The following is a 24,476-nucleotide window of genomic DNA, read 5'->3' as shown; positions in this document are numbered from 1 at the left end:
AAATCTCCTGTCTTATTCAATTTTTTTCTTTTAGTGGAAATCTCTATTTCATATTTATTTTCTCTTCCTCCACTCTTTGCTCTAATAATTCAATGTATTATTAGATTTTCTGTTTTTCTCTTTATCCAGATATATCTTTTCTTTCTTTCTTTCTTTTTTAAATAATTTGATTTCCTGGCATTTTACATCAGTACATGCTTTCGTATGGATGTTAGAAATGTCTGTGGAACTACTAGAAGAATAAACTTTTTTACCTTTAAGAAGTTTAGAGTCTAGAGTGCCTGGGAGGCTCAGTTGGTTAAGTGTCTACCTTCAGCTTAGGTCATGATGCCAGGGCACTAGGATCCAGTCCTGCATCAGCTGTCTGCTCAGCAAGGAGTCTTGTTCTTCCTCTCCCTCTGCCCCTCCCTCTCTCTCTCTTATAAATAAATAAAATCTTAAAAAAAAAGACTTACTGAAATCTGAGACTGAATTACTAAATTCAGTCTTAATATAAGACAGCTAAACAAAGCTGTCAGACCATGGTTTAACATTTTTGGTTGACACAGGACCTCTTTCAGTAACAACTTTCCCTAAATATCAATTTCTTTTTAAGGCAAAAAATTTTGACAAGAAATCCAGATCCTTCTCATCATTTTCATATCAATTTAATGTGACATCCTCAGAGTATATAATCAAATATGTAATTATTCTATCTGTTGCCTTGTATGTTGCCTGTATCTTTTTCAGACTCAAAGTTGCATTGAGGTAGAGTTTTTTTGTGTTTTTTTTTAAAGCAGAGATTTTTAAAGTGTTTTATATATACAAGATGCTTAATAAGTGTTTACAAAACCTATGTATTACAGAAGCCTTAAACAGGCTTTAAAATAATATAGGTGATATTAGTAGTCATATCAAACAATTTGTAGGTTTCAGTCATATAAATAACTACATTTCTCAGAGACAGAGAAACATACAAATGATCTGGGACCAGTAGGATAATGCTAGCATGTGTTGTAAATTCTCTTATATGACCTTATTCTTGCAAGAATTGGTTATGTGGCAGAAAAAAAGGTATCACTATCTTATACTTTATTATTTAAAGAGATTTATGGAAGTTGTTAATTTCGTACACTACCCCTTTGTTTCAGTGGACCCAATTCCCCTGGTAATGGTGAGAGAAAAGTAGGCAATTTAGGCAGTAGCAAAAATCTCCTACAAGGCACTATAAAATAAGGCTTGTTCTAGATCATGGGTCTGTCCAAAGGGGAATGTTAAGGGGTAGAATGGATGATGGATGCATTGTGGACTTATAACTATAAGATTAATACTGTTATGCTCCAATACTTGGTCTATGATTAAAGGAGCAAGACTGATGTAAAGCGAAGGTCAAGCAAAGCTTTTTTTCATGCCAAGCATCAAGAATCTAACCGAACGATCGGGGCCACATTTCTTATGAGAGAAGGCAACCCTTCGCTGTTTCACAGTCTAGCTTTTAAGGGCAAAGGCCATGCAGTCAGGCCTGGCCACGCACAGGTGACCAATCAGATTTTAACACACACAGGAAACTCCACAGTGAGGCTAGGTGACCAATTGAGGTTCAATTTACCCTAGTATAGACATTTGACCCAGCCTAATACAGCTTGATTAGGATTGGTGCCAAAAAGGTTCCCAAAGGGCAGAGGAGTGGGGCATACTCCTTAGTATCTAGGGAGAAAATATGCAAACACCGCCGCCACCCTCCCGCTGATTGATGTCTCCACCTGGCCTGACCCACCCTTGTATATGGGCTTGTTACCTGGAGCTGATTTCCAGGACTTGTTTTTAAGTGAATCCCCTGGGGGAAGGGGAGCAAGGACAGTTTAAGGGTTAACCTCAATGAAAGCCTCTTGCTAAAATATAAAAATATAAAATAGGTCCTTACATTACAACAACTCAGTAGGGAAAGTCCCAGTGTGGTGATAAAAGAAGTGATGTAACTTGCATTGCATATTTTATTTTTAAAACTTGTAAGTTGTATTTTTCCCTGCCATGACATCATACTTTATCTTCATCTCTGTCTACTAGTTTAAAACTAGTTAAATAAATTCAACAATTTTTTTAAAAAATATTTTATTTATTTATTTAAGAGCAAAAGCCAGAGAGAGAGAGAGAGAGAGAGCGAGCATGAGCAATATGGGGCTCGATCCCCGGACTCTTGAGATCATGATCTGAGCCAAAGGCAGACACTTAACTGACTGAGCAAATGAGACTCCCACAAATTCAACAATTTTATAAAATCTTTATTTGTTGGGGTGCCTGGCTGGATCAGTCAGTAAAATATGTAACTCTTGATCTTGGGGTTGTACGTTTGAAATCCACCTTGGGTGTAGACGTTTTATTTAAAAATAAAATCTTTAAAAAATTTTTTTTCATTTTTTTATTTATCCATTGTATGGCAGTGTTAATCACTATATTGTACATCTGAAACTAATATTAACCTTATTTTAACTAACTGGAATTTAAATAAAAACTTTAAAAATAAAAATAATAATCATCAAAATAAAGAAGAGGATAAATTATTTGGCAGGCAATTTTCTTAATTGCATTATTATTTATTATTATCATAGTCTGTGTGTGTCGGTGGGAAGTGGCTGGTATTACAGTGAGTTCCATATCTGTGTTACACTGAGGTCCATGTCTGTAATCAGTCTTTTTTTTTCTTTTGTTTATTTTCAGTGATCCAAAATTCATTGTTTATGCACAACACCCAGTGCTTCATGTAATAAATTCCCTCCTTAATACCCACCACTGTGCTCACCCAACCACCTGCCACCCTCCTCTTCAAAACCCTCAGTTTGTTTCTCAGAGTCCACAGTCTCTCATGGTTTGTCTCTCCCTCCGACGTCCCCCAGCACACTTCTCTCCATCTCCAAGTGTCCTCCACGTTATTCCTTATGTATTGAGTCTTATAAAAACTTTTATTTCTTTCCCTATTCTGCTTTGCATATGCTTACCTTAGATGTTAAAATGTTATAAACCTCTCCTGCCTGGTCCATTTTCTCTCTCTTCTCTCATGATTTCTCATGCTCTCCCTGCCAACCCCACATGCCTTACAATATCTGGATATGACTAATTTCTTCCTGAGCTACTTTATTCTACTCTGCCATATGGTTGCCCTTCCCTCTTCTGTACCATAACTTCTATCCCCTGCATTTGTGCTTTAACAATACCCAATTCTTTTCACTACATCTGTATCTTTGAGGTCAATACTCAGTAGTGCAATCGCTGGGTCATAGGCTAGCTCTATTTTACTGGAAAGAAGGGCCATATGCACCCCAGTGTTCATAGCAGCAATGTCCACAATAGCCATTCTGTTGAAAGAGCCAAGATCCCCTTCAACAGACAAATGGATAAAGAAGATGTGATCTATGGATACAATGGAATATCACTCAGCCATCAGAAAGAATGAATACCCAACTTTTGCATCAACATGGATGGGACTGGAGGAGATTATGTTAAGTGAAATAAGTCAAGCAGAGAAAGTCAATCATCATATGGTTTCACTTATTTGAGGAACCTAAGGAATAGCATGGAGGACATTAGGAGAAGGAAAGGAAAAATGAAGTGGGGGGATTGGAGGGGAAAATGAAACATGAAAAACTATGGACTCCAAGAAACAAACTGAGGGTTTTAAAGATGAGAAGGATGTGGGGATGGGTGAGCCTGGTGATGGGTATTAAGGAGGGCACATATTGCATGGGGCACTGGGTGTTTTACAGAAACAATGAATCATGGAACACTACTTCAAAAACTAATGATGTATTGTATGGTAACTAACATAACATAATTTAAAAAAAAAAAGGAGGGGGACAATACCGAACACTCAATCTTTGCTAGTTTCTTGTTTACCTCCTTTTAAGAGTAAGCTCATTAGTGTTTTTGTTGTTTGTTTGTTTGTTTTTGTCTCAACTAAAGAAGAAAAATAATACACATTATTTTGAAAACTTTTTGAACAGTGTACAAACGTTAGTCATGTCCACAATGTCTCATCTCTTCTTCCTCCTAACATAGCTAAGTTGAAAAACCCTTTATCTGGGAAAAGATCATTCTCCTGCCACCTTGTGTAAGATTTTGGCTTTAGCTTAGATTATCCTTTCTTTCCTTCTCTGAAAATAAGTTGAAAATATTAATAGCCTCAGTTTCTTCTTCCAAAATATGACTGCTTCTTTACCAAGTGCAAAAGCAACCCATTTTGACCATAGTAAACAGCTTGGACCTACTTTTTTTGGCTCACTGTTTTAGTGAGACAAGTGGAGTGAAGATGACACACCATTTCCAAATGTATTAATAATTGGTAGACCATACTTCTAAATTGAAGTTTTGTTGCCATTAAACTACGACCACACTCGCTATAATTACAGAGGTAAATTCTTTATATTTACTATATTTGAAATTACCATATAAGACCAAAATAAAATTATGATTATGTGAAGAGTCCGTAATATTAAGAAGACGACTTTGAAATTATTGCTTATCTAAATGAAATTCCCCATTTTATAATCTTGTATAAGCTTCCGTTGTCATTTCCTATTTAAAATCTATTAGAAGGCACTCTTATTTTCCCTTAAGTGGGAAGTCAAATGTGGAACAAATTCATCCCAAAGGAACTGATTTATATTCCACTGAAGACCAGGTGGCTTCCATGTGGCATTTTGCCTCTTGCATATTGTTCATCTCCTACAACAAATGAGGGTATGCTCTTTAGTAAACTAATTCAACTCAATTAGACACATTGTCTTCAAGGGATAACATCATAGAGACTAGAATCAGAGTCATACTTTTGGGAAAATATGGGCCCAGGTTTTTTGTTTTGTTTTGTTTTGTTTTAAGATTTTCTTTATTTATTTGACAGACAGAGATGACAAGTAGGCAAAGAGGCAGAGAGAGGGGGGAAGCAGGCTCCCTGCTGAACAGAGAGCCTGATGCAGAGCTCGATCCCAGGACCCTGAGATCATGGGCTGAGCCGAAGGCAGAGGCTTAACCCACTGAGCTACCCAGGCGCCCCTGGGCCCAGGTTTTGATGGCTTCTTTCCTCAATCTTATAAAACCTATTTGAACTCTTCTAGATGCCAGAACTGCTTACAAATATTTGGTCCCTTGTAATTTTAACCTTCCAGTATTCAATGCACCTGATCCATGTAATATCCTATAGTATTTTTGTCAAATGAAGACTCTCAAAGTGTGTTTCTTGGGAGACACTTTTCAATTCGTTGCTTACATTTCTGCATTTATTATTTGTTCTAGACCATCCTTTGAAGATGGTTGTATTGAATAGACTTGGAAGACAGAAATAGTATCTTTTTTTTTAACTTAACCTGTTGTGTTTGCAAATATTATCTGCCTCGGTTTTGATTCTTCTTGTGGAACTGAGGCTCAAAATTGATATATAACTCCCACCCCTACACACACACACACACACACACACACACACACACACAAATACTGTTAATATTCTGGCTACCTCTATTGCTGTGAATAATAAACTATATTATTTCTGAACCATGAGTCTGCATCTTCTATCAACACCCAAGAAACTATAGCAGACTCATACACTAGCTTTCAAATAAGGGAAAATAATCTCAGATGATTTATATTTTTTGATAGTGTTACCTACTTCTGAACATACGACTGAACACAAATAAACCTGGAGCCATGACCATTTAGAGCTTCTTCTGTGGAAGAACTATGCATTCACTAGTAAACAAAAGTAGTTTCATCTTTTTTTTTTTTTCCTCCTGGACACCATGTTCTCTCTCACACTGTTGCTCAAATTGGATGGAGTCTAAGGTCCTTTGAGGAAATTTTTGTTTAATGACTCAAAATAAAATAGGAAGAGTCTAAAGTGCTAAAAATAATTCTAGATAAAAGGTATAAGATCATGCCAGAAAGGATAGTAATTTTATCTAACAAGTGCCTGTTCACCCCTTATTTGTTCATTAACTAATCTCCAAATTCCTGACTAAATCCCTTTTGTAAGCCAGAATGTGAGCTAAAAACTGGGATTTTAAAAAATTTTCATTTGAAATCCAGTTTGTTAACATATATGGTTGTATTAGTTTCATGTGTACAATATAACATATAGCACTCAGTGCTCATCATGACAAGTGCTCTAATTAACCCCCATCACTTATTTAATCCATCACTCCTTTCAGATCCCCTCAAGTAACCATCAGTTTGTTCTCCGTAATTAAATGTCTGTTTCTTGCTTTGTTTCTCTTTCTATGTCTTATTATTTCCCCTTTGCTTGTTTATTTTGTTTCTTTCATTCCATATATGAGTAAAGGTATTTGTCTTTCTCTGACTGACTTATTTCACTTTTAGCATTATACTGTCTAGTTCCAACCATGTTATAGCAAATGGCACGATTTCAGTCTTTTTTATGGCAGAATATTCCATTGTATATACATACCACTTATTCTTTATTTATTCATCAATTGATGGATACTTGGGCGCTTTCCATATCTTAGCTTTATAAATAATGCTGCTATAAACATAGGGGTGCTAGCATCCCTTTGAATAAGTTTTCTTATATTCATTGGGTAAATACACACCAACAGGATTGTTGGATCACAAAGGACTTCTATTTTTAAATTTTATGGAAATTCCATACTGTTTTCAAATATGGCTGTATCAGTTTGCATCACCACCAACAGTTCACAATTGTTACTTTTTCTTTTTTTTTAAGATTTTATTCATTTGACAGAGAGAGATCACAAGTAGAGAGAGAGAGAGAGGAGGGAGCAGGCTCCATGCCTGGCAAAGAGCCCGATGTGGGACTTGTTTCCAGGACCCTGAGATCATGACCTGAGCTGAAGGCAGAGGCATAACCCACTTATCCACCCAGGCAGACCCCACAAGTGTTACCTTTTCACATCCTCTCCAACACCTTTTGTTTCTTGTAGTGTTGTTTTTAGCCATTCTGAGAGGTGTGAGGTGGTATCTCTTTCTAGTTTTGCTTTGCAATTTCCTGATGATACATGATGATGGACATCTTTTCATGTATCTACTGAATATTAGAATGTGTTCTTTGGGGAAACACTTGTTCATGTCTTCTATCCATGTTTTTATTGGATTATTTGTTTTTGGATGTTGACTAAAAACTGGATATTAAGTAACACACAAGACAGGTTTCCTTGAGCTTAAATTTTATTTGCATGAGTATCATTAACAGGAAAAAATATGCATATGTGTATGTACAAGTGTGTTTATGTATACATCTATCTATCTATCCTCTATCACCTGTGTTCTAATTGTGGTAAATCCTGTAAGCTGGGGAATGGGATAGTCTGAAGAAATATGCTGCTGGATATGCTGGGTAAGCAAATTTAATTGCACTCAGATGCATTGGATATAAGTGAATCACTCAAATGAGTTATTTAATATTATATAGAAACAAATTAAAATTTTATGTAGTTGAAAATAATAGGTAGTTAAAATAATTTTTTTGTTTGTTGTTTCTGTGTCTTTTTTTGATTCTATGTACTATGGTGTGAATGTTTATGTCTCCCAAATTCATATTATGGAATCTAACTCTGGAAGTGATAGTATTAAAACATACGGGCCTTTGGGAGGTGATTAGGTCATAAGTGGGATTACAGTCCTTTTATAGGAGACCCCAGAGAGTTCTCTAGATTCCTTCATCATGTACGTTTACAGTGAGAAGATAGCCATCTATGAGGAAGTGGGCTCTCCCTGGATCTGCCCATTCCTTAATCTTGAACTTCTCAGTTCTAGAACTGTGAGAAATAAATTCCTGTTCTTTATAAGCTATTAAGTCTATATCATGTCCGTTATAGCAGCCTGCATGCAGAAGGACACTATGACCTAAAATGAGAGCAATAAATATAAAGTTTCAGTAAAGTCAGTTGGTACAATGTTTTTTTACTTAGAGAAGACATGCTGCTTCATGTCAAACCTTGATATTGTATATGTTTCTTGAAGGGCCACTTCTTACTCCTTTGTGTGTTTTCCACAAAGTCCAGGATGATGCCTTACATAAAGGTAATATTTTATAAATACTGTTGGAAATATATACTTCTCTAAAATCTTATTTTGCCTACAGATTACTTGGATCCACATTGCCTTGTGTAGAATATTTGAAATATATTAAATACAGAATGTCTCTCTAAATAACATTTAGAATCATCATTAGTTTATGACTCCTGACTCATTTGTTTATGCAGTGATAATTACTGCAAGAACGCTGATGTTTGTAATATAATTTTTGAATTATCACCAAGCTAGTTTATTATAACTTATGAAAAAATAATTTCTCATGTTGGTTTAATTCTGCTCTTTATGTTATGGTCATGACATTTTCATTAAAATAAAGTAGAAAATAGAATTAAATAAAAAATGAATAATAAAAAATAAAAAAATAAAAGTAAAACTCTTGTGAAATGTTAAAATTTTCTTACTTATTTTGTTTTGCTTTTCCTCTACCATGCTGGCAAAGCTGTATTTTGCAGATAGGTACAATTTTATAGTTGCTAGGTTTGTTACTTTTGCTAAAATTTTCAAAATATAAGAAGTTGAATAGTCATGGATTGTTTATTAAACTCCTTATCTACACATATAAAAATAAAACAATGATGGTGACCTGGGTATTTCTAAAATTGTATTCTGTTTTTCCATATTATGTTTTAAAATGTAATTAATAAAGATTCTGCATATATTAACATCCATCCCCTTCTATCTCATCTGTATGTCCATTACAGAGCATGTATGATTTCTATTCATTGCTATGTTGTGGTGAAGAGATTGTCTGAAGTAGCCTATATTTATGCAGGTAGATCTTAAGCTACGGTGCTCTTGTTTATTTGCTTGTTCGTGATCAGTATGTCTGAAAGATGGTAACTATTGCATCAGGTATGACGATCAAAAAATATTATTGGTTCCTGATACACTGTGATGAAATAGGTAAGTCGATTCATAATTTGTTAATTAAATTAGAAAAGAAATTCCTTTGGATTTGTCCTCTATTAAGAGTTTTTTTTTTTTTTAATGAATTCCTTGGGCTGTTTTTGTGTAATATATATCACATGCCTCAAACTTTAAATTTGAATGTAGAAAAGAGTTATCAGAATGAGCCTAGAAAATATTGTTATGGGGGCGCCTGGGTGGCTCAGTGGGTTAAGCCGCTGCCTTCGGCTTAGGTCATGATCTCAGAGTCCTGAGATCGAGTTCCACATTGGGCTCTCTGCTCAGCAGGGTGCCTGCTTCCTCCTCTCTCTCTGCCTGCCTCTCTGCCTACTTGTGATCTCTCTGTGTCAAATAAATAAATAAAATCTTAAAAAAAAAAGAAAATATTGTTATGAAATATTTTTGTTCTGTTATATTATGTTAACTTAGGAAATAATGGTAGTTATTTTTATTAGCATTTCCTACTTTCCACATGCCCTTACAGATGAGATATCAATTTTTTCCTACTCTTTTTATCGTGGTTGTTATATTCTTCATGATCAATAACAATCAATGAAAATTCATAACATTACTTTTCTTTGGGAAAGTGATATTTTAGCAAGAATCCATGACCAAAAATTTTAGCTGTTGTTCTTCCAGGAGATGAGACTATCAATGTTACTGAAATTTCAAGAAATAGAACTTATTAATTGTGTTGGTTGATGTTTATTTTCTCTGAACTTAGAGGTGCATAATTCAATTTAAAATTTATTTTGGGGGCGCCTGGGTGGCTCAGTGGGTTAAAGCCTCTGCCTTTGGCTCAGGTCATGATCCCAGGGTCCTGGGATCGAGCCCCGCATAGGGCTCTCTGCCTAGCAGGGAGCCTGCTTCCTCTTCCCTCTCTCTCTGCCTGCCTCTCTGCCTACTTGTGATCTCTATCTGTCAAATAAAATAAATAAAATCTTTAAAAAAAATGGAGTGGACCTTATGGGGGTGCTTATCTGAAATTGAGGGACATTATAAAAAAAATAAAAAATGAAATTTATTTTGTATTGAAAACAAGATCTTACTGAAGTTTAGGCATCTCACTTTATATCAGGCCTCCAGTACATTCTAATTTATTTATAGAAAATATCATAAACATGAATGACACTTTTCCTATTTCATTTATATGAAACTGCAATGACTCAAAGATGTCAGATTTGAAAAGCACTACCTTTCTATAATTTCTGTTTCCTAGGAGGAATGGATATACCATTTTAGCACAATTATCCAACAGTATTCAAAACCACCATGAATTTTAAAACATAGTTATTACACCCTAAAAGTCAAGTATGAAAATGTATAAACAACCAAATCTCTATCTGTAAATGAAATACTCCCACACAGACGGGTTTTAAAACTTTCTAACGTAAGGAATGTGATAGCACAGACTCAGGGTAGTAGTTTCAGTGCCTACAGTATACTTTCAGGGAGAGAGTAATGTAAGCTCTGAGTCACTTTCTGCCTAGAGATGACCTAATAGTGGTTCTGGCATTGTTTGTTTGTTTTTGAAAATACGTTCCTGGGCGTCATTCAGAAAATGCAGAGTTTGGCAATCTATATAAATTAAGGATGATCTATTTGAATGTTTGTCTTTCATTACATCAAATTAACATAATTGGACAGAAATTCCACTAAATTAAGCATTGTTAGGAAACGTGTAAATTGGAGCTGCTCAAATTAGTTGCTCTTTGAACTATGTGCTGTTGGTTCAGGATTAGATAAGGAGATGGAAAGCAAACCTAAATCATTGCTTCCTTTTCTGAGAGATTCTCAGCATATTTTCTTAAAATTAGCTGAAATAAACAATGTGTTTAGTCGCAAAGTGATTTGCATTTTTGCTCAAACTCCCTATCTCCTTGAGAATTATAACAAATATTTCATGAAACATCATTGATCTTTACTTTGTTCCACTGCTGTAAAGTACATTCAGAGTTGCCAGTTAAAAGTGTTAGTGTTGAGATGAAATGTCATGCATTTTTCTTCACTTCCATGCAAATGAACACAGTAATTTATTAAGACACAATGAAGAAAAAAAAATTGACAATGAGTTCCAGATTTTAAAAATCACTTGCCATTCAATCCAAATTGTGAGTTTCATCGATTACCAAACACTTTATAATGCACCCCCGGTTATTTTACAGAGATTACTTTTTTCTTACCAATTCTTGATTACTCTGTCTTGCAATGCAGAGAAAGCTAACTAATTTAAAAGAAACTTCCGTTAATTTTGATTGTTATAAACTTAAAATTGATTAATTTCCATATACAGAGTTTAAAATGTTCACAATTTACATTAAATATATATTCTGTGTATACCTTGGAAAAATTATACTGAAAATTGAAATTAAAATGATGTTGTATATAGCTGCAAGAAGCCGCCTGTCCCATTTCATCTTACTATATAAGTTGTGTCAGGTAATTTATAAAATCCCTACTGCATAAGAAATCTATTTTTTGTTAGAATGGGTAGTAATGTTTCTTCTTATTTCGAAATAAGAGTTGGTCTATGAGTGAATCTGCAACTGTATTTTTCCTAAGTGGCTTCATGGTCTTGAACTGAGAAAGCTCAGAACATTAAACATCAAAATTATATATTTTGACATAATTAGACATCAAGGAAATGCAATTTCCTGTAGGCACTGAGATATCACTACACACTTACCAGAATGGCTAAAATAAAATATAATGACAAGCCCAAAAGAAAAAAATATACCATTTGATGATACACAATGGCAAGTTGTACCATAACTTAACCATCTCAGACTAGTGTAGTGTTAAATTTGTTTTTCTAAGCCGTGTTTTGGGTCACTTAGCACCTTTCAAGGGTATAAAGTGCTATCATTTTACTTAAAACTGTGAAATTTGGTCAGATTTAAATTTCAATTTATGTTAACACACTCTGTAACCTGTGTTAAACTTTGACATTTGTTCCCTCTGTTCAGTGAATAACACTATATCATATTCTGAAAAATGCGCTAATTTTCATTTTGAAAAATATCCCTTTTTCCTCTTATGGTAATTATTAATATGAATTAATAGTAGAATTTGATATGGTTCCATATGACCATAAATACTTTATTGTATATTATCAAATTTAATAATGAATATATTGTACTTCTTTGGACAATTTTTAAAGACCAGTCTACTCTTAAATCAAAAAAATGGAGACGCACTTCTTTAGTTCACACAAATTTCATTTTATTATATATAACCTCAGATAAATTTCAACAAATCATAATTTATTAAAATTATGTCTACTTAAAAATCTCATAGAAGAGTAAAACCATCAAAAATAAAAATAAACACACACAACACACACACATCACCCATGTATTGGCAAATCACAATTGCTGTAACAATACATTAGGCATTCCACAGTTAAGGGCTAACAAAATTTCCATCAGTGACAAAAAGATTTGTATCCAAATGGACTGATTTTCCAGAATCCAAGAAAAAGTCTCCTAGGGTTTATTCAAAGGTAAATATTTGAACAAATCCTTCTTAAATTTAGGAAATTCAGAACATACGATTAAAGAATATTTGCAGTGCAGACTATATTCAATCCTTCCTTCAAAATGTGCCTTTGAGTACATAATTCTGTTTTCTCTATCTAAATTGAGCTGTCCTCCAAGGAAGTTTTCCAAAATGTGTGTCTCTGTGTGATCAATGTTCTAAGACCTAACATGCTTCATTGTATTTTTACTGTGCTCTCAAATTTAATCAATAATTTGGCTTGATGTATAATACCTAGTTTCAAATATCTTTTCCATCTATACAAACACCCAGCTGTCTCCTTTATATGCTATTCCTATTGAGAATTGTGCTGTCAGTATTATTCTTATACATTTTAGGTGATCTGTTCTTCTCTTGGGCATCATTTATGCTCTTCTCTGTTTTTGTTATTCTTAAAACTCACCATAATGTATATGAGTGGTTTTTTGTGTGTATAGTTTTTTGTTTTGTTTTGTTTCTGATTTCTCATGTTTGGCATCATTTTAAGTCTGGTATCTTTTATCTTTCTTTAATTCTCCAAAATTTATCTCAGTATTTTTTTTTTCTCTTCTGCTGCATTTGGGCAGAAGTTATTAATTTGTTTGTTTGTTTGTTTTTCCCAACTCATTTATTCATTTTACAGCTATATTCATCTTAGTCTCCATTTATTGTATTCTTTATTTCAACAATTTTCACCTAATTTATATTCACAGTATAGTATCTTTCTTTTCCTTGTATATGTATATCATTATTTTATCATATATTTTAAGCTATTTTAAAAAAATATTTTATTTATTTATTTGACAGTGAGAGATCACAAGTAGGCAGAGAGGCGGGCAGAGAGAGAGGAAGGGAAGCAGGCTACCTGCTGAGCAGAAAGCCCGATGTGGGGCTTGATCCCAGGACCCTGAGATCATGACCTGAACCGAAGGCAGCAGCTAACCCACTGAGCCACCCAGGCGCCCCTTTTAAGCTATTTTTTAAAAGTACAGTCATTCTTTTTTTTTAAAGATTTTCTTTATTTATTTATCTGACAGAGAGAGATCACAAGTATACAGAGGGCAGGCAGAGAGAGATAGAGAGAGAGAGAGAGAGGGAAGCAGACTCCCTGCTGAGCAGAGAGCCTGATGCAGGACTTGATCCCAGGACCCTGAGATCATGACCAGAGCTGAAGGCAGTGGCTTAATCCACTGCGCCACCTAGGCGCCCCTAAGCTATTTTTTAAATTCCTGTTCCAATAACACTTGGATTGCCATATAAAGTTAACCACATCGGGGCGCCTGGGTGGCTCAGTGGGTTAAGCCGCTGCCTTCGGCTCGGGTCGTGATCTCAGGGTCCTGGGATCGAGTCCCGCATCGGGCTCTCTGCTCAGCGGGGAGCCTGCTTCCTCCTCTCTCTCTCTCTGCCTGCCTCTCTGCCTACTTGTGATCTCTCTCTGTCAAATAAGTAAATAAAATCTTTAAAAAAAAAAAAAAAAAGTTAACCACATCATCTTTTTTAGGAAAGTAATTGTACTTTTTATGTGCATAGTTATTTTGGTCCCTGAGTTCAGCTCTTCTTAGGATCATCAAATTTCTGTAAAGTCTGGGTATGCTAGAATTTTCTAAGCAACAATAAAATACATTGAAACCTGGTAGTTTAATTATAATAATGTTTTCTTTCTCAATCATTCACAATAGTATTACATTCTGAGTAGCGTCCTTCTATTTTGCAGCTATAGTGTTGGAAAAACTTGAATTGTGATATCAGTGTGATAATGTGAATTAGTCAGGGTTTTTCAGAGAATCGGGAAGAGAAAAAAAGGAAGATATTCTCCAAGGCCAACTCTAGAAGTGACTATTAAAACATCTGTCCAAATTCAATTGAACAAAACTCAGAAATGCCATCTCCAGTGAAATACAAAGAAGATTATATATAGTTCTGGGCACACACATCTCATTTGACCCAACGATGTACATCAATGAAAGACTGAAGGCCAATCACCACTCCATGGGAGAATTTAAAAATAAATTTACTAATGAGGCCAAGAATTCAGAATCACAAATACTTCAGAACTAATAATAACTGCCTTCACTTGATGTTATTCTATAAGATAAATCCTACGATCAAGTTTCAATTTTAAATTCTTACAATTTTAAATTCTTAAATCCTTATGAAGAAGCATCATTTGGAGGGAGCAGTTTTCATAATTTATCATCCATCAGCCTTTTTTAAAAGATTTTATTTATTTATTGGACACAGAGAGAGAGAAAGAGAGAGAGAGAGATCACAAGTAAGCAGAGAGGCAGGCAAGCAGGGAGGGAAGCAGGCTTCCTTTTGAGCAGAGCCCGATGTGGGGCTGGATCCCAGGACCCAGAGACCATGACTTGAGATGAAGGCAGAGGCTTAACCCACCACCCACGTGATGAGAGAGCCACTCAGGTGCCCCTCATCCATCAGTCTTAATTGATTGGAGGAAAATGTGTGGAGGAATAATGCCTTAGGGAGCTAATCTCTCTAAAGAATTTTCAAGTCTTTACCCCTTCAAGGTTTTTGTACAGTTCTGATAGCCTCTAAACATCCAGCGGATTTCTACAGTGACAGGCCTGTTAAAACCTGTCTTCAAACCAGGAATAGAGCTTGAAACATACCAGTCAAGGGCAACTTTGAGTCTTTTAAGGAATTTATCATCATTTCTTTGTTTTTGGTTAATATCTGAAATAGTTCCATATTACACTTGCATAATTTCTCCAGAGCTGACTTTGAAGGAGGCATCAGTTCCAGCTAGTTCCATATTTTAGCAAGAACTATAATTCTATATAAAAAAAACCTATTTTAGGGCACCTGGGTGGCTCAGTGGGTTAAAATCTCTGCCTTTGGCTCAGGTCATGATTCCAGGTTCCTGGGATTGAGTTCCACAGTGAGCTCTATTCTCAGAAGGGAGCCTGTTTCCATTCTTCTCTCTCTCGGGCTGCCTCTCTGCCTTCCTGTGATCTCTGTCAAGTAAATAAATAAAATTTTTTAAAAAACATATTTTATACCAGTTATTCATGTTTATTAACTAAGATATCACAATACAAATAATACAAACAGTTGCTCTTTATTAATACCTTCAACCAAGATCAAAAAATATGTCATATTTTCTCCAAAAATTTTATATCATCTGATAGGTCAGATATATATAAAATTACATTTAAAGTTTTAAAAATATCAGCAAATATTTTCATTTAAATGCAAATTTGAAAAAAAATCTACTTTTCCAAACAGAACTTTTTATCCTATTTATTTTTAATTTTGTCGACAACTGATAAAATGTTTAGCGAGAATATAAATGTTAGATCGAAAAAAATGATTAATAGATGTAGGTTCAAATTATTATGTTCCATTAAAAATGATTTAGTCTTTGATGAACATCTGTTTGGTAATATGTTGTATCCAGATATATAAATTAATGACATATATAAAATTATAGGGAAATGACACCTTCTGTTCCATTATGAGTAGAGCTTTTAAAATGCTAATTGTTATTTTAGAGCGTTCAGAGAGGATCTAGGAGTGTGGTATTATGCAGTTTTTAAGTAGGTATGAAATGGTTATATAGGATTAATTCTTTAAGGCTTACGTATATTGTCCATTATATGCTATAAAATATTTTGAAAGTAAATTTAAAGTATATTTTACATAGTTTACTTTTTGGAAAAAAATATTGAAATGTCTTATGAAATTCAGTATACTCTCAACATTAATTTATTTTGAAATTTACCAGTTGTCTACTGAACCTATTATATGGCAGATATTACTTCAGACTACACTGGTAAATGAAATACTTGGCTTTGTAGAACTTTTATTTTAATGGGTGAGACAATTAAAAGCTATAAACCTTAATAAAAATTGCACAGTGCATTCAAAAAGGTTGAGTACAATGGGAAAAAGAAAAATTCGATCAGGGTGAGAAAAATCAAGGTTGCTAGTCAGGGGATGGGGAGTTAAAATTTTTAATAGGAAGATCAGGGTAGTTACAATGAAGCTGACAATTGAACAAAGGTATGGAAAGGTGATGAAGTTGCCCAGAACTATCAGCAATAAGGTCACTCCAGACAAAGGAATTGGCTATCTTCAAGGCCATAAGGTTGGATCATGCCTGGCATATCTGAGGAATAGCAAGGAGGCCACTGTGAGTGACTGAAGAGTAGCAGGGAAAGAGGTCACAGAGGTTAAATGAGTGGCTAGACCATGTAAAAGCTTAGAAGTCATTGTAAAACTCTGGCTTTTATATTTGGAAACTTACTGTGTGATAGAATTTCTGCTAATATCTGAGAGTTCAAATGTCCATAAAATTTCAAGGATTCTTATTCTAGTAAGACAGAGTAAAGAAAAAGAGTACATATTTTCACATGGTGTAACAAATGCTCGGAGATCCAAGTGTAGGAAGCTATGGGAGCACAGAAGAAGGCACTAAAATCACACCAATATTTTTGATGACTGTGACTATATATAAATTTGTATTTTCTAGATTTTTTGTAGTCATGGAATCACACAGTATATACTATTCATTGCCTAGTTTTTATTTTCTCAACATCATTACTTTGAGAATCTCCAATTGTCTTTGCTCTATTGATGGACATTGAACATTTCCACTGTTTTCAATTCTTAAAAATAAAGCTGCTATGAAATTCATATACAAGTCCTTGTATGAACATAGGGTTTGTTTCTCTTGGTGAAATGCCTAGAAGTAAAATGCCTATTTGTGTAACTGCAACATATTTTGCATTTAAAAAAATTTTCAAACTATTTTCCAAAGTGGTTGTATCATGATATATGCCAACAACAGTTTAGATTTTTTGTTGCTTCTCAGTCTAGCTCAGACTAAGTACAATTAGCTATTATAATTTTAGCCATTCTAATAGATACGTAAGCATGTCTCATTATGATTTTAATTTGTATTTCTTTAATGTCTAAATGTTGGGAAATTTGTCATGTGCTTATAAGCCATCCATATACTTTTGGTGACATGTCTCTTCCATTATTTCCTTCATATGTGAAATTGGATACTCTGTTTGGTTATTAGTAAGGTTTTTTATTTTTATTCATTTTTTAATAATCAGAGTAGATGGCCATTATCAGATATATAATTTGCAAATCCGTTCTCCATCTTTACGGTTTCTCAATGGAGCTTTGATAGCTGTGTCTTTCAAGGTATATGCTACTTCTTTCCTGGTACACGGAGGTATGACTAGAACATTATCAATGTTGACCTTTGCAAAGAAAATCATGGCTTAACATATATGTAGTCTGCAGTTGTTGGGAGTGTTCACCATCCTTGCCTCTAACTCATCTCTCACTGCCCACACATTCAGGTATAGGGGAATATAGATTGACAAAATATTAATTGCCAAATAACAGTAGTTGGAGAATAAGAAAAATGCAGGCACCTGATTATATAATATTACTTAAATAAAATATGTTTTTATAAGTGCTATTAGAAGTAAATTCCTCAATACTTTAATCACACAGAATGATGGCATCCTAGATTTTTTCCCATGTATTTACTAAGAAAATGATCATGCCTCAAGTATATTAAAATGGAATAGGGAAAATTAAAAATTGTTTTATGTTGATTTGCGTGTGTTGTGCGTATGTGAGAGAGAAAGTGAGAGAGAAAGAAAGAGAAAAAGAGAAAGGGAAATACAGAGAGGTGGCTGCAGTGAATTGATGAGTTGCAGGATAGATTTTAAAGTTTTGTCTTTTGCTTTCTACATTTCCTTTTCCTTAGGTTCAAGAGAACAATCAGTAATATCTCAGATGCCTGCTGGTAACATCAGCAGAAAGAGTTAGAGGTTCCCAGAAAATTAAAGATGAGTTATAGTTTTCCTGACATAAGAAAAGTCATTTTTTGTCCCCAGCTATTTTCAATGATCTATACCCCACCTGTGTACTTGCCTAATCACACTTCTTCCAAAACTTCCTGTGAGGTTCTTACAAAGAAATGCAAAAACCTCTCTCCTTAAGGATTTTGAGGGAACAAGGCAATGGGAAAACTAACAGTCACCACCAGACCAGGAAATAGCCTAAGCTATTGAGACAATAAATCAGTGGTAAAACTCCTAGTGCTATTTCAAAAGTAATCAAGGCCTTGCATTCCTTGTCCCAGAAAATGAGCCCAAGACCCCATCTAGTTTATATCTGCTCGTGAAGCCTGCAGAATCCCTTTCCCTTGTCCAACAGTTACCTCTGCTTTATTCTAACGCTGAAGTTTCTGGCCTCGGTGGAATACAAGCTTCATTCAGGTGAACATGCAATACATATTACACAAATACATATGTGGATGTGCATGCATCCACAACCTTATGACCAACCATACACGGGATAATAAAACTCTCCCTTCTGAGTATTCATCTTAAATACTAAATAAAAATATCTCTCCTGTTCAAACAGTCAAGGCTTTGGAACTTATTCCCTGTGATCTCCTTGTATGTGGTAAACAAAGATTCCTTTGTTTGACAACTCCACCTGTTTCTGTGATTCACCAAAGACTGATCTTAGTTAGTTCAGGTACTGTAATGTAATATCAAGCAATCTAGTTAGTTGATCATTTTGTTCAAGTCTTACATATCTTACCAATGTGATGACCATTTGTCTATATAATCTTAAAATAAGGGTGATGAAATTTTTTTCCCTTTCTCTTCCAAGGTAGAAGTTATGATTTTTGTTCTTAGTTTTACCCTATATATCCCCAAATCTGTTATTAAGTATTAAAAGTCAAGAATTATTATACTCCTTGATGAATTCATCCTTTCACTGTTCTGTAATTTTGACTTGATCTTTATGTCTGATAATGAAATTTGCTTTAAAATCACTTTTCATTATCTTGATATAACCACCAAAGTTATAGTGTGATTAGAGTTAATATAGCATAATTTTTCTTTTAATTATAATGCACTTCTATATTTAATCCTGACAAAGAAACTAAACAGCTTTTTAACTCTGGAAGCATCTTTCTAAATTATCTTTTTTTTTTAATGAAGCAGTAGCAATTTTTGTTAAGGGACCTAAACTGAAAGTAGGTTTAGAAATTTATTTATTTATTTAGTAAAAGATTTTATTTTGTTTATTGACAGCAAGAGAGAGATAGAGAGAGAGAGAGAGAAGAAGAAGCACACAAGCAGGGGTAATCACGTGCAAAGGGAGAGGAAGAAGCAAGCTCCTTGGGGTGCAAGTAGTCCCATGCAGGGCTGGATCCCTGTACACTGGAATCATGACCTCAGCCAAAGGCAAACATCTGCTTAAACAACTAAGTCATCCAGGCACCCCAAGAAAATTTAAAAAGAAAAGACCTTTTAAAAACATTTTGTTTATTTCTTGTTTTTTTTTTTAATATTTTATTTATTTGACAGACAGAGAGACAGGAAGAGGAACTATAAGCAGGGCAGAGGGAAAAGAGAAGCAGGTTTCCCATTGAGCAGAGAGCCTGATGTGGTGCTCCATCCCAGGACCCTGGGATCATGACCTGAAAAGAAGGGACACTTCTTGGAGGAAGCCACCCAGACACCTCTTTACTTTGTTTTTAATATATGGCAACTGATGCTTCCCAGCCACGAGAAGCATATTACCCATTGATTAAATCTTTGATAACAACCTATTTAAAAAGGTGTGTAAATATATACTTACTCAGATTTATACACTTTGTGTTTTCTTCATAGTTTGGGGCTGGAACCCATGGTCACAACACAGCTTCCAGTCTTTGCCTTCCCATCTTTTGATACCAGGTATTTGGTCAGCAACGCAAATTAGTATCAAAATTAATAAGCCCTTGGCACCATATCTCTGGAGCAGGGCTTGCTCTTAGCCAAGGCCCAGAGCAGTTGACCTCCCCTCGCTAGTGCTATAGCCCCAAGGACTAGGTCCCTGCCACCAGAACTCAGTCTTACATGTTATGCTAAGCAGACAAAACCAAAACAGGAAAGCTCCGACAGCTTTCACTGGCATGCCTCATCTCCAACTCCCTCGACGTCCAGGCAGTACCAGATGACAGGGAGGGGTCTTGGTCCAACATATGGGAGGGAAGGAAGTAGCCACGAGCAAGTACCTGCCTCTCTGTTCCTTTCTTTCATGAGGAGGTTGTAAGGAGGAGGAAGAGGAAGGGGAAGAGAGGTGAACTTCAAGGGGTGAAGGCCTCAGGTAGGCAGCTGGCTCCTGCCAGTAGGAAAGGGACAAAGGAGAAGGCAGTGAGTCTTGCAGGGAGGGTAGGGGGTAAGGGTTACAGCTTATGACGGAATCTGGACAGGAGTAATAGGGATACTAGTCATTTGAGTCCACCATTGGCAAGCTGGGCTGGGTGTCAGGGCAGATAGGCCTCCCTGGGCAACGGCACATGAGAGAAGGTGGAATTCTTCTCTGAGGAGCAGGTGGAGCTTTGGGTGTTGGGAAAGCATAGACAGTATTGTTCCAGGGCCAAGGACAGGTCCGGGTACTCCTGGTTGGCGGTCAAGGCCACAGTATGTTCCAGGGCCAAGGACAGGTCCGGGTACTCCTGGTTGGCAGTCAAGGCCACAGTATGATCCAGGTCTTCTACCAGCAGCTTGAAGGTACCACATGCCAGCCACCCCTCATTATTGTGTATAACTCTCTGGTGCACTTATTGGCTTATCCATCAAATGACTCCTTCAGCAGCTTGAAAACCACCTCCACAGGCACTCCAGGATATGGGAGGCTTCCAGAGTGAAAATTTTTCACAGGATCACCCCAAAAGACCAGAAGTCACTCTGGTGGATGTAGATCTGGTCAAACATGGCCTTAGGGACCATCCACTTCACAGGCAGTCCACTGTTGGTTGTCTTTTTATAGTAACTGATGTGGTGATATCTCTGGCAAGGCTGAAGTCTGAGATCTTCATCATGTTGTCCTTTGTCACCAGCACTTCCCTGGTGGCCAGGTCTTGGTGTATGCACTTCTTGGAGGCAAGGTACTCCATGCCTCAGGCTACCTGGTAGGCACAGGATACCAGGTCCTTGGAGGAGAGTTGCTCTGCTGCATTGTGGCTGATATTGTAACAGTACTCCAGGTCAGGAGGCCTCTGGGCCTGCAGGTACTCCTGTATGTTGTCTTTGGAGGCATATTCCATGATAGTGTACGAAGGACCATCCTGTGTGCAGGACCCAGCAGGTTGATGGTGTCCTTGTGCTGTCCAATCATCTTCATCATCTCCATTTCTGAGATTAGGTTTGACAGGTCTTTCTCTGTTGCATCTGACTTCAACATCTTCACAGACACTTTAGTCAAATGGTTGGATTTGTCTTTGTCCAGCCCAATGGCCTCCTCTAACACCACCTGCCCAAAGTAGGCCTGTCTTAGGGGTCTGCCTAAACTGCCTACAACCAGCCTGCCTCAAGGCAGTTATGAACTCTAGATTATCCTCAAAAACATTAAACCACAAGCTAAAAATTCTCTTCACTAGGTCTCTGTCGCAGGTCTAATTTTCTTATCTTTCATCATTTATCTTTTTCCTAATTCTTATTTTCAGTATAGTTTATTTTGCTTCCAGGTGTTTCCCCGGGTTTCTGTATGCTGTTTCATAGGGAAGAATTATCCTGTCATAAAATTATTTCTTGAGCATTCATTACATCTCTCAGTTAAAATGTGTTCTTTTATGGTATTGATTCATTTGAGTTTTCTCAAAATGGGAAGAATTTTCAAAATGGTGTTTTCCTCAAGGTTCAGAGTATGTTGTAGCTTCATCTTTACTCTTTTTGAAATTCACTTTTCAAATTCTTGTCCCTCTTTTTATCTTTTTAAATTAAAATGTTTTCTTTTTACTATTTTTTTTTTATTTGAGTGTAGTTGATATTCAGTGTTACATTGGTTTCAGGTTTTCAATATCTCCATACATTATTCTATGATCACTACAAATATAGCCACCATCTGTCACCATATAACACTATTATAATATCATTGACTATATTCTCTACACTGTCCCATATCTCTTTTTAAAATCTCTGATTTTTATGTTTTCTGTTATTCCAATTTTCGACCATCATTTTACTTGGTTACTTTAATAAAATATGCCTGATAACACACTCTTTGCTGAAAACCATAGCATTTGATTTATAGTAGTCTTCTTCTTCTTCTTCTTCTTTTTAATTAACATATAATGTATTATTAGCACCAGGGGTACAGGTCTGTGAATCGCCAGGTTTACACACTTCACAGCACTCACCACAGCACATACTCTCCCCAATGTTCATAACCCCACCACCCTCTCTTTACCCTCCTCACCCCCCCCCGGCAACTCTCAGTTTGTTTTGTGAGATTAAGAGTCTCTTATGGTTCGTCTCCCTCCCGATCCCATCTTGTTTCATTTACTCTTTTCCTGTCCCCCAAACTCCCCACATTGCACCTCCATTTCCTCATATCAAGGAGATCATATGATAGTGTCTTTCTCTGGTTGACTTATTTTGCTAAGCATAATACCCTCCAGTTCCATCCATGTCAACGCAAATGACAAGATTTCATTTCTTTTGATGGCTGCATAGTATTCCATCATATATATATATACCATTCATTTGTTGATGGACATCTAGGTTCTTTCCATTGTTTGGCTATTGTGGATATTACTGCTATAAACATTTGGTGCACGTGCCCCTTTGGATCATATAGCAGTCTTCTTTACCTCTATCAGAACCCCACATAATCAAATGATCCAATACAACGTTTTTTGATGTTCAAATGTATTATATTGTCTTACCGCTTAACACTATGCTTACTGCTCTCTTTCACTGTCTGACTAAATCCTCATCATCACTATGCCATTTAATGAGAAAGAACATTTGAACTCAGAGTTCTCTCCATATCAGGGAATGAAGACTCCACACTTCTGTTTGTGCAGGTAAAATGAATGTTGATATTGTCTGTCCTGCACATACCCCATCCTGTTCACCAGAATATTCACCATCAAAATATATACAAAATGAAAACCATACCTCACCACTTCTATTACCACCCAGCATGCTAAAAACACCATCATATGTTCCTGAATTATTGACTTGATTGATAACCCCACTTCCACACATACTGCACTCCTTTCTCCCTGCAAATTTATTTTGGTACAGCAATTTAACCTAAAAATCAAGTCAGATGATTTTATTCTGCTGTTGAAAGTCTTTTGGTATCTTCCCCTTTCATATTAAATAAAAACTGAAGGTGTTTCAATGTACTAGAAGGTCATACATCAATACGTTCTTCCTCTCTCCACCACTATGAACTCCTCATTGGCCTCCTTGCTTTTCCTCAAAAGTAACAGACAAGCTGTTCACACAAAGTCTATATACTTACTTGCTCTGCCTAGAGCAATCTTTTCCTTTAATATTTGCATAACACTCTCCTTCACTTCCTGGGTCTTTGTGCAAATAACATCTCATAAATGAGATATAACCACCCAACACAAAATAAAATTAACTTTCATCCCAGCATTCTCCAATGGCTTTAACCTTTCTTGTATTTCTTTGTAACACTTATCACCATCAACCATCAATCATTATTCTATTACTGGTTTATTTTCTTATTTGAGACAGAGAGAGAGAGAATTGGGAGGGTGCGCAGAGGAAGAAGAAAACACCCCACTGCCTAGAAAGCCTGCTGGGGAGTTACATCCCAGGACCCTGAGATCATGACCCAAGCCAAAGGCAGTCACCCAAAGGACTGAGCCACCGAGGTACCCCTCTATTATTGGTTTATTTCACTATTATATTTCAAAAGAATGTAAGCTCTTTGTGGTCAGGTATTTTATATGTTTTATTAATTGAAGTATTCCCAGAAAGGTAGCTGGCAGATTGTAAGGGCTCACTAAACTGTATTTTGTTGTTATTATTGGGCTCCTTTATGGGCTTTACCTCTTACGCTAGAAGTCTATCCTTCAGATGTAAGCAATAAGAATAGAGCCCTGCTGCCTGTTCAAATGTGTAAAAAGCCTGTATTAAGTGGATATTTTAAAAGCTAAATGAATGGCTTAATAGTTGTATATAGGGGGAAAGGGAACATATTTT

The sequence above is a fragment of the Mustela lutreola genome, chromosome 8 (genome assembly GCF_030435805.1).
Source record: "Mustela lutreola isolate mMusLut2 chromosome 8, mMusLut2.pri, whole genome shotgun sequence".
Lineage (NCBI taxonomy): Eukaryota > Metazoa > Chordata > Mammalia > Carnivora > Mustelidae > Mustela > Mustela lutreola.
Note: the sequence above shows the minus strand (reverse complement) of the source record.